Source organism: Mauremys mutica, chromosome 2 (assembly GCF_020497125.1).
Source record: "Mauremys mutica isolate MM-2020 ecotype Southern chromosome 2, ASM2049712v1, whole genome shotgun sequence".
Classification (NCBI taxonomy): domain Eukaryota; kingdom Metazoa; phylum Chordata; order Testudines; family Geoemydidae; genus Mauremys; species Mauremys mutica.
The window spans coordinates 194,431,146-194,443,334 of NC_059073.1; the positions used below are offsets into that span (position 1 = coordinate 194,431,146).

General features: G+C 43.8%; 1 long non-coding RNA gene across 1 annotated transcript; it reads right to left on the bottom strand.

Annotated features, from left to right (window-relative positions):
• Positions 1-2,816: 2,816 nt before the first annotated feature.
• Positions 2,817-11,559, bottom strand: LOC123364547. The gene is made up of 3 exons (XR_006577162.1): positions 11,383-11,559; positions 7,529-7,826; positions 2,817-3,401 (listed from the first exon to the last, which is right to left on the bottom strand). It is a non-coding gene; the product is annotated as an uncharacterized LOC123364547 (long non-coding RNA).
• Positions 11,560-12,189: the final 630 nt, after the last annotated feature.

The window sequence follows — 12,189 nt, forward strand, 5'->3', positions numbered from 1 at the left end:
GGCCTTCATTTCAAGATTAGATAATGTCAATAGTTGCCTTAAGGAAAAACTAGTCTTGCAAATGTGACGTGCCAATGCAAGACAGTAACAATAGACAGGTTTTGCTTCATTTGTAACTAAATATGAACAAAGTATGACAGAATATTTTTGAACTTCGCTGGAAGCAAATGAGACTGTAGCTCTGAGTAAAGTTCTTCCAATTGTATTCAGGGGTGGAAACAAGTGGTGTTGACCAAGACACTTTATCCACACAGACAACAAATGGCGGGCTGAAAGTCATACCTGCTGTGGGATAGTTAATTTTGATTGTAGGAGTAATATATTACATAAATTAAGTAAAAAAAGTGTTCAGCAGGTCAATTAAACCTATTAGACATTTCTTTATAAATTTCACAGTGGACCAAGATAACTATTTACCTAGGGTTTTACATGGTACCTATCACCAGGCTATCTGGGAGCCTCCAAAAATTATGAAATACTATAATACAATTATAGTATGTGTAGCAGGGCCCCATTATGCTAGGCATGGTACAAACAGACAGTCCCTGCCTAAATTAGCTTTCATTCTAAATAAAATTTCCTCTCTTCCTTCAGGTTAGCTGAAACTGGCTTATATTTATTTGATAAAGCTGCTATTATAAAGGCAAGGCTAGTTCAAAGAAGCAGGCTTTGCATCATGCACTGAAGATGCAGAAGCTTCTGGCCATCTTGAGCTCTTTAGAAGTAATATTCCAGATTTGAGAGTTAATCACTTGGACACCTTCATCTTCTGAAAACAAATCTCTTGAGGTCAACAGTTTTTGTCCCTGTTATGGGAGGCCATGGCCAGGTATTCAATTGGAAAACAATGAAAAGAAATGTCTCACAGCTGTATTTATTCACACATTAATGGTTTTCTTTTACTTTCTGGTAAGCTATACCTCTCTGTGCTTCTCCCATAATGAAGACCAATGGTCTTAAAGAAAAAAAAAGATGAAATTTATAACTTTTCCAAACTATATGGTAAGCAACAGCAACTCCTTCCAGATCACCCTATGCCAAATTATAGTAGTTCCATCTTTATGGATAAGATTTTGTAACACCATGAACACACAATTAGAAACAGACTTTTGCCTGGTCTATATAAACAGTGTAAAAGATTTTCCCTTAAACTAATGCTGCTTTATATGAACATATTACAGATGTCAGATCTCTGAGGGCTTGGCTACACTGGAGAGTTGCAGCGCTGGTGGTGGGTTTACAGCGCTGCAACTTACTCCCGTCCACACTTGCAAGGCACATACAGCGCTGCATCTCCCTGGCTGCAGCGCTGGCTGTACTCCTGCTCTGCCTTGGGTATAACTATTGCAGCGCTGGTGATGCAGCGCTGCCCCGCCAGTGTGGCCAACAAAAGCACTGTAATTGGCCTCCAGAATTTTCCCATAATGTTTTAACTAAAGAACTCTTTGTTTTGTTATGATGCCTCTCTTTGTTTTGTTGTGAACTCGGGGCTCCCGGAGCTGCTTATCTAAAAAAGAAACACAGCTACTGTTTGCTGTGAATGAGGCAGGCAGGGGGATGAATGTCTACAGCTAGTGTTTGCTTGAGGAGAGAAACAGCACGGCGGGGGAGGGGGGAAGGGAGTCTGTCGGAGCAGCTGCTTATCTGGTCTGCAGGCTATTTGCATTTAAGAGTGAATGAGGGGTCGGGGAAATGGTCAGAATTTGCAAGGCAGGGAGCTGACACAGTGGGAGCATGAACGAGGAGGTGAGAGGAGCCGAGGGTTGCACTGATATGGCCTTGGGCAAACTTAAAAGAAAGGAAGGGATCGGAACTTGCAAGGCAGGGAGCTGACAGTGTCAGCTCCAAAAATCCACTCTCTCTCTCCCCCACGCTCCCTGTCACACTCCACCCCACCCTCCTCTTTTGAAAAGCACGTTGCAGCCACTTGAACCCTGGGATAGCTGCCCATAATGCACCGCTGCAGATGCTGCAAATGTGGCCACACTGCAGCGCTTTCCCTACACAGCTGTACGAAGACAGCTGTAACTCCCAGCGCTGCACACCTGGAAGTGTAGCCAAGCCCTGAGAGGCATACTGAAGAGCACTGTTGGCCTTTAGAAAAATTACTGGTCTTTCAATAGATGAGGAAACTAATGGGAATATTACACAAATTAAAATGAGACTTGGTTACATTTTAGTTCTGTTTAAAAGGAGACTGGCACTTGTTGAGCAAAAGACCCCACATTGATTGTTCTGAAAATACTATAGTCCACAACAAAAGAGACCAGAACAATGAGTCTTAATTATCAAAACTCTCAGCTCCTTGTTCTTTGTTTAGGAAATAAATTCCTATAGGGCTGTGTGACCGACCACAATCCATTTACTCCATAATTCCTGCTAAATTTCCTCTTTCACTTGACCTCTGAAACACCATGAGAAAAACAGCTGCTTGTATTAGGAGTTTCCTGTTTCTTAGCATGCCATTCCCCAACTAAGGTCTTGCTGCTGCTGCTCCATTTAATTGAATCAAAGTTTTGCTATTTTCCTTCAGTGGGAGCAGGACCCAGCTACAATTGCACAAGAACGAACTTTGGTTTGGGGCAATGGGGCAATGCTTACGATGCACTACTTACTCTAGAGCCCTTCTTGTGAACTGTGATCTCACCAAAGTGAGATGAGTAGAGCTTTTTGGTATGAGTGACTTTGAAGTGGATTCACACTGACGGTCATTCACCTTGGTTGCTGACTGTGCTGGAAAGCACATTCTCAAGTGTAGGGGGGAGGAGGTGGCAATATTTATTTCAGATCATTTTCTTTTTAAAAGCAGACTTTATTTGCATTTGGAAATCCCCAGTTTAAACACATGCCAAGTGGCAAGGGTCATTATCTGAAACCAGAATAAATATTCCCCCAAAGCCAGGCTTTGCAGGTTTACATCTTGTAAATGTACATGCATCTTGCAGCTAGAGATCTTCCATGCATGCTCAATCAAAGATGGAGGCAAAAAACATTTTAATTTCACACTATCCATTGAAGGAGTCTGGCCCTAATCCCTAGCCTTCACTGCAGCGATGGGACGCACTGAAAATCAAGGGCCTGATATTGATTCAAGGCAGTCTTCAATGGGAGCAGGATGAGACCCAAATGATAAGGCCCAAACCATGCAGGCATCAAAGTTTAACTCCCTTCTTGTTTTTATATATATACACAAAACCTTTAAAAACATAAGGAGAAATTTTCTTGTAGGAGACTGCTACAATTGCTGTTCAAGTTCATATTGGCCTGCAAGATGAGTCAGAAATTGATTCTGATGAGTGATCCTGAAATGGCTGCTGCGGTTGTCTGAAGGAATTTCTGTGGTCAGCTTGTTCTCTTTTGAACTAATTGTCGCTTTTCAGTGGGTCTGTCTCCCACCTGGCCTTATGTTAAAGCAAAGAAATGATATATGTTAAAATATCAAGGCCACGGCCATTCTAGGATTGGCTGAGAATGTGCAAAACAGTATGGGAAAGGTCTTGCCTAAGCTTGGCCTGCCTGCTAATGAACTGCCAATAATCACCGTTGCTCCACCCACATTCAGGCCTACCAGATCTGATTTCAGTGCTTTTGCCTGGATCCCCACAACTCTTACAGCTGTTTTAATTCCCTAACAGTATCCCAGACTCCAAGACTACCAGTCACCACAAAGAGAAGAGGGCGGAACCCGCACAAAGCAGATGTACAGTGTCTCGCTCAGCTACAGACTAATCTTTGAATCCATCAGCCAACATAATAAACCTAGCTTTTTTGTACGTTTTGAGACTCTTCCCATAGAGACTTTACAATTGCCTCTCTAATTCACTCTGTGGACATTAGTATAGTTTAATCCAACATAAAGGCCATTTTTGGCCTGCAAGTGCTAAAATCTTTCCATATCAAGTGACTAAAGAGAACTTGAGTCTGAGTGTTAAACAAAGAGCAAGTTTTTGCCTCTCTATGATGAATTTCACAAATCAATTTAATAGGAGAGTGTGTATATATATAGTAAAGCATTTTCTGCATTAATGAACATGAACTGTAGAGCAGTCACTGGAGCTTTTCAAAGAAACAAGATAACCATCTGTCTTGAATGGTTTAGACATAAGAAATCCTGCATCTTGGCAGGGGGTTAGACTAGGTGACCCTTAAGGTTCCTTCTAACCCTATGGCTCTAGAATTCTGTAATATGCAGAGTGTCAATTCTAGAGGTCTTACACCTACTTAAGACAGCTGCCTTCATCAGAAAGCTTCTCATGCTTTCTGCAAGTTAAGCAAAACCTTCCTTCTTACATTGAAACCATGGCTGTAGGAGTTCCATGAATTCTGAAAAGTCCCATTACATATAACACATTTCTCAAATTTCTTATATTATTCATATGCACTTGACCCAGGGCTTTTCACATTATCTTCTGCTGGTTATTTTTACCAACCTTCTCTCAACATCAGCCTACTGCCCTCCTCCCACCCCTGCACGCGCACAAACAAAATGGTGTTGTGCACCCCAGACATTTTTCAATCTTTTAAGCCTACCAACTGTGTGTAAGTAGGTTTTTATGCAAATGTATTTAAAATAACTAGTATGGGGTTCATTTACAAATTAAACTGGCTCTTACAGTAGCTAAGCATGCCATTGCTAAGCTTATACAGTAGGATAGCGAGAAACCATCTCCCTCCTCAATTCAAATTGTCTTTTGCAACACCAATGAAGGTAATAAATTGCTGTTTGTTTCACTGCAAAACTTACTGTGGCTAGGTTATCAAATAAACTATTGCTCGTCTTTCCAACAAAGTAATTACCTTTGAACTCTGGGTCTAAATCTTCCAAGCTGTTTCTTGCTGCAGCCATTGCAAAGTTTGCATGGCTCTAGGAGTTGCTACACAGCCTACTCTGGCTTAGTTGGACAACTAAACTGTTGCTCGTTTTTCCTACAAAACTGCCTTTGAAATACCCACATATGGCTGAAAAGCTCAGATCCAAACTCTATCTTCTGGGTATATCTACAGTGGAGGTAGAAGGTATAATTTCTAATTTGAACAGACGTACCCATGCTAACTCTGGTCGAACTAGCATGCTAAAAATAGAAGTGTAGCCATGGTGGTGTGAGCAGCAGAAAAGGCTAGCCATCCTGAGTACAAACCCATCTGAGACCCTAGGTACATAGAAGAGACCTCAGGAGGTCATCTAGTCCAACCCCCTGCTCAAAGCAGGGCCAACCCCAACTAAATCAATCCAGCCAGGGCTTTGTTAAGCCAGGCCTTAAAAACCTCTGTGGATGGAGATTCCATCACTTCCCTAGGTAACCCATTCCAGTGCTTCACCACCCTCCTACTGAAATAGTGTTTCCTAATATCCAACCTAGACTTACCCCACTGCAACTTGAGACCATTGCTCCTTGTTCTGTCATCTGCCACCACTGAGAACAGCCAAACGCCATCCTCTTTGGAACCCCCCCTCACCCTTCAGGTAGTTGAAGGCTGCTATCAAATTCCGCCCCTCCCCCCCCACTCTTCTTTTCTGCAGATTAAACAAGCCCAGTTCCCTCAGTCTCTCCTCGTAAGTCATGTGCCCCAACCCCCTGATCATTTCGCTGGACTCTCTCCAATTTGTCCACATACTATCTGTAGTGGAGGGGCCAAAGCTGGACACAATACTCCAGATGTGGCTTCACCAGTGCTGAAGAGGGGAATAATCACTTCCCTCGATATACTGGCAATGCTCCTTCTAATGCAGCCCAATATGCCATTAGTCTGCTTGGTAACAAGGACACACTGATGACTTCTCAGCCACTGTAATCCCTAGGTCCTTTTCTGCAGAACTGCTGCTTAGCCAATAGATCCCCAGCCTGTAGCAGTGCATGGGATTCTTCCTTCCTAAGTGCAGGACTCTGCACTTGTCCTTGTTGAACCTCAGATTTCTTTTGGCCCAATCCTCCAATTTGTCTAGGTCACTCTAGACCCTATCCCTACCCTCCAGCTTATCTACCTCTCCCCACAGCTTAGTGTCATATTCAGGGCAGCTACCCTCTTCCACCACGCACACTGCTGCAGCTACTACTCTGCTATTTTTAGCAAACTAGCTGTGATTGACCTAGCATGAGGTGGTCTAAGTGAGCTGGAAATTACACTTTTCACCTCCAGTGAGACATATGATCAGTCACCACTGACCTTTGCTCAAGGATGTAAACAGGCAACACAGAGATGTTTAGCCTGTGGCATATTCAGAGCACTTCATTCTGGACACTTCATCACTGCCTTAAAGTATCACTTGCATGGCTTTGGTATGTAGTAGGCCCTTCCTCTGAGCTGCCTAGCAGCTCAGTTTTATTACACAATTTCTTCCACCTCCTTTCTGATTATCAGCTCAGTTCTGTTGCTTTGTTTAGCACCTTCCCTTCCCATGTGCCTGAGGCAGCTCAGTTCTCTGCTCCACTCCCACTCAATTCTTGTACTAAACTTCCCCTTTCACTGACAGTCTGTCACCCATCCTGCCTTCAGAATTATTCTCCAGCAAGCATGAAAGCTGGCATTGTATTTGCTCCCATAGTACTCTGATTTGTGTTGAGCATCTGTGCAATCCCCCGCTCCCAACCCCCAACCTTTAATTGCTTATTTACAGAAAACAAGAAGTTGCAAGCTCTTAGGCCTTGGCTATACTTGCAAGTTAGAGCACATTAAATCAGCCCCAGGCGCCCTAACTCCTGAGGTGTCCACATTGGCAAGGCACTTAGAGCATTTGGACTCTGCAGCTGGAGTGCTCTGGGTAATCCACCTCCATGAGAAGCATAGAGCTTGTTGCGCCCTGGTTGAAACGCCTGGGTGTCAGTGTGGATGACGTGTTGCATTACTGTGCTGTGATTGGCCTCCAGAAACGTCCTATAATCCCTCCAAGTCAAGTGGCCACTCGTCATTGTTTTGACCTCGGTTGCAGGAATGCAGATATCCCCTTTCAAAGCTCCATGTCTGACAGCCAGCATACTTATCTGCTCCGGGACAAAGCAAACCATTACCGTGGAATGCTGCTTCTGCCGAGGCAGGCGTGGGGGGGGAGCCGATATTGGGGTTTTCCCCTGCTGCTGTCTGAACTTACAAGACAGCATGCTGACAGACTCTCTGCCCCCCAAAAATACAGTCTCTCCCCGCAGACAGACACACACACTCCCTGTCACACTCCTCCCTCCCCCCATTTGAAAAGCATGCTGCAGCCACTGGCACACTGGGATAGCTACCACAGTGCGCTGTTCTCTGTGGCATTGCAAGAGCTGCTAATGTGGCCATGCCACTGCGTTTGCAGCTGACACCGTAAACACACGGCAGTGCTTTCCCTGCTGCAGTCTCCGGGGCTGCTTTAACTCCTGGAGCTCTACATCTGCGAGCGTAGCCATGCTCTTAGATAGTAAGATATATGGTCACTTTGATAGAATTGGAACAGCTCTAGTGTAACTGACTTTAAAATAAGATTCACTTGAATTAACAGGCCTTCAGGTCTAAAATACATATTCAGAGAAATCCAAGCTGACAGAATTTTTACATTTTTGTTTCTTATTCTGTTTCCAGTGATTTCATCTTCCAGTCATGCTGTTTTGTTTCCCACAGATCCGAACTCTGTTTTTGCATGTTATAGTTCATTTTACTTTTCAGAAAAAACTCTTCAACCATCATAATGCTCATTTGCAATGTGATCCTTGAGGAAAACAGCTAGTTAAGACAGCAATGTAATTGCATATTGTGGAGCTAATCACTGAGTCTGAAGTGAAAAGAAGTGGTGTCAGGTATTCAGTATGAATGCAAAAAAGGTTGTATGAATGACCCTCATTAGGATGTAGCATCTGTAATGTAAAAAATAAATATTGTAAGAAACCTTGTTAAATTCAGAATGAGGGATACAATATTCCCTTAAAGGAACACAGTTCTCAAAAACTTGTTCATATGAAAGAAGAGTGTAGAATTCCATTTGTAACACATTAAAGCAGCACAAATACTTAAATCTATAATATTAAACTGAGTCTTACAAATTAATTTACTTTATCACCTTTCTGTTCATGTTCCAAAAATGTGAATGAATTTATTGGCAAGAATGTGCAAAGAAATAGCACATTATAGAAACGGTTGATTCCTAACTGATAGAATCACATTACTAAAATGAGCAAATTAATAACTTTCCTAAACACTACAAGTCATGAACTGACTACAGACATTGGATTTATGGCTATCTATAACCCCCTAAGATTATGTTTACATTGTACACCTTACAACAGCATGGCTGTGCAACTGCAGCAGCACCATTGTAAGGTGTGCTGTGTAGCTGCTCTTTATCACCGGGAGAGCTCTCCTGGCAGCAAAATAAAATCACCTCCAACAAGGGGCAGTAACTTTGATGGGAAAGCATCTCCCACTGAGGGCTTGGCTACACTGGAGAGTTGCAGCACTGCAACTCACTCACCGTCCACACTTGCAAGGCACATACAGCGCTGTATCTCCCTGGCTACAGCGCTGGCTGTACTCCACGTCTGCCTGGGGAATAATGACTGCAGTGCTGGTGCTGCAGTGCTGGGGTGCCAGCGTAAACAGTGATTAATCTTACTATGCTGTAACTGATCTCCAGAATTTTCCCATAATGCTTTTAACTAAAGAACTCTGTTTTGTTATGATGCCTCTTTGTTTTGTTGTGAACTCGGGGCTCCTGGAGCTGCTTATCTAAAAAAGAAACACAGATACTGTTTGCTGTGAATGAGGCAGGCAGAGGGATGAATATCCACAGCCTAGTGTTTGCTTGAGGAGAGAAACAGCACGGGGGGGAAGGGAGTTTATCGGAGCAGCTTCTTATCTGGTTTGCAGGCTATTTGCATTTAAGAGTGAATGAGGGGTCGGGGAAGTGGTCAGAATTTGCAAGGCAGGGAGCTGACAGCGTCGGCTCCAAAAATCCACTCTCCCCCTCCACACTCCATCACACTCCACCCCACCCCGCTCTTTTGAAAAGCACGTTGCAGCCACTTGAACCCTGGGATAGCTGCCCATAATGCACCACTCCCAACACTGCTGCAAATGTGGCCACACTGCAGCGCTTTCCCTACACAGCTGTACGGAGACAGCTGTAACTCCCAGCGCTGCACACCTGCAAGTGTAGCCAAGCCCTGAGGAAGCACTGTCCACAATGGCACTTTTCATCCTTAAAACTTCTGTCCTTGAGGGGGGATGTTTTTTCACACCCATGAATGACAATAGTTTTAAGGAGGGAAGTGCCAGAGTAGACATGTCATCCTCCTCCCCTCCCAGGAGTGCTAATTAGCCACTTGGCCTTCAATAGTCCCTTGAAATGTGAGTTAACTGCTTATGCTAAAGCAGCAAAGAATCCTGTGGCACCTTATAGACTAACAGACGTTTTGCAGCATGAGCTTTCGTGGGTGAATACTCACTTCTTCGGATGCAAGTGGTGGAAATTTCCTGGGGCAGGTATATATAAGCAAGCAAGAAGCAAGCTAGAGATAACGAGGTTAGATCAATCAGGGTGGATGAGGCCCTGTTCTAGCAGTTGAGGTGTGAAAACCAAGGGAGGAGAAACTGGTTCTGTAATTGGCAAGCCATTCACAGTCTTTGTTTAGTCCTGAGCTGATGGTGTCAAATTTGCAGATGAACTGGAGCTCAGCAGTTTCTCTTTGAAGTCTGGTCCTAAAGTTTTTTTGCTGTAGGATGGCCACCTTAAGATCTGCTATTGTGTGGCCAGGGAGGTTGAAGTGTTCTCCTACAGGTTTTTGTATATTGCCATTCCTAATGTCTGATTTGTGTCCATTTATCCTTTTCCTTAGAGACTGTCCAGTTTGGCCGATGTACATAGCAGAGGGGCATTGCTGGCATATGATGGCATATATTACATTGGTGGAAGTGCAGGTGAATGAACCGGTGATGTTGTGGCTGATCTGGTTTGGTCCTGTGATGGTGTTTTCTGGAAGGTCACACTTTCACAGGCCTTGGGTGGCAGACCAGTTCTCGCCCACAGACAACCTGCCAACCTGAAGCATATTCTCACCAGTAACTGCACACCGCACCATAGTAACTCTAGCTCAGGAACCAATCCATGCAACAAACCTCGATGCCAACTCTGCCCACATATCTACACCAGCAACACCATCACAGGACCTAACCAGATCAGCCACACCATCACTGGTTCATTCACCTGCACGTCCACCAATGTAATATATGCCATCATATGCCAGCAATGCCCCTCTGCTATGTACATCGGCCAAACTGGACAGTCTCTAAGGAAAAGGATAAATGGACACAAATCAGACATTAGGAATGGCAATATACAAAAACCTGTAGGAGAACACTTCAACCTCCCTGGCCACACAATAGCAGATCTTAAGGTGGCCATCCTACAGCAAAAAAACTTTAGGACCAGACTTCAAAGAGAAACTGCTGAGCTCCAGTTCATCTGCAAATTTGACACCATCAGCTCAGGACTAAACAAAGACTGTGAATGGCTTGCCAATTACAGAACCAGTTTCTCCTCCCTTGGTTTTCACACCTCAACTGCTAGAACAGGGCCTCATCCACCCTGATTGATCTAACCTCGTTATCTCTAGCTTGCTTCTTGCTTGCTTATATATACCTGCCCCAGGAAATTTCCACCACTTGCATCCGAAGAAGTGAGTATTCACCCACGAAAGCTCATGCTGCAAAACGTCTGTTAGTCTATAAGGTGCCACAGGATTCTTTGCTGCTTCTACAGAACCAGACTAACACGGCTACCCCTCTGATACTGCTTATGCTAAACAATCTGTTCCACCTGGTACTTAAGCTGTGACACAGAGTACATTTCCCAGACCTGAAGAGCTCTGTGTAACTGGAAAGCTTGCCATTCTCTCCACCAGGCATTGGTCTAATAAAATATATTGCCTCATGCACCTTATCTCTAATATCTACAACAACACTGCACAAGCATTAAGTGCTATGCTAATCTAATCAGGGTAGGGAACCATAACATGCATGCAATCAAACCCAACCAAAATGCTCCAGTTTAGAATACTGAATACTACTCCCAAATTAACTACAGACCAAACATTTGCAGGAAGTTTCCAGCAAATAATTATTGAAAATGAATAGATTTAGGAAACCCATAACCTGCTCATAGATTATTCACAATCAGAACAAATAAGATAGCTAGTAACACATTCTGTTAATTGTATCAATCATTCTCCCAGCTCTACATGCCAGTGTGTCTATGCATTTTAGACAGAGGTGAATTTTGATATGGTCTCATTGGTATTAAGGCTTTTGTGGTCAATAAGGGGAAGTGAGGTAGTGGCAGGGAGCAGGTCAGAAGGAATAGAATTATATGATCTGCCTTTCATCAGGTCTATTTCATTGAAGAAGCGAAAGTCATACCTTGCTAACAGATATCCATATTGCTTTTGGCACTCCAAACACAAAGAGGGTGGGGAGATGGAGCAAGTTCCCAGTGGAGAACAGTTTAAATCCTACAACCCATTACATCTAAGAGAGACTTTCAGCACAATATAGCTTTCCAGTCAACTCTCATATTGACAGGCACCCTCAGGTTTAATGAGCCAGCTCAAAGGCATGGTCCTAAGCACACTCTCTTCTATTTATACCCAGGTTGGGTTAATGAAGCAATGGCTTTTTATTTGGTTCCCTCATTGCTGGGTTATCCATTAACCCATCTAACTCAGCCATTTGGAAATGCTGGTCTCTGTTCTCCTCTGCTAAGAAATAAAGGACTTCCTCGTTCCCAAGAATGATTTTAAGCCCACCCCTAATGAGATCTGTGGAGGATTTATGCACCCAGTCAACGGGTGTTTTCACTCTGTTCTCACATACAGCCGCTCACAGAGAAAAGAGGTTTCAGCTCCATCAGATCCACAGTTCTGGTTCCCAGTTCACTCTAGAGGAAATTAACTCCAGTGCTGTTGGCTCACTCAGTCATTTAAGTACCAATTAAGCTAAGTGGTGCACATGGCACTGTGCTGGTCCTCTGTACTGGGGTGAGCTTCACCCTCAAATGCCCAAGGCCCATGTGAAGTCAAAGGGAGTTCTGTGGAATGCAGAAGAGCATTAGAGTTAGAGCCTGCAACATATTACCCTACCAAAAAGGTCTGAACGCTAGTTGTAATGAAGTCCTCCACTTGAATTTATTGAAGTTATCTGCTGCTCCCTTTGTGATCTTACCGCATG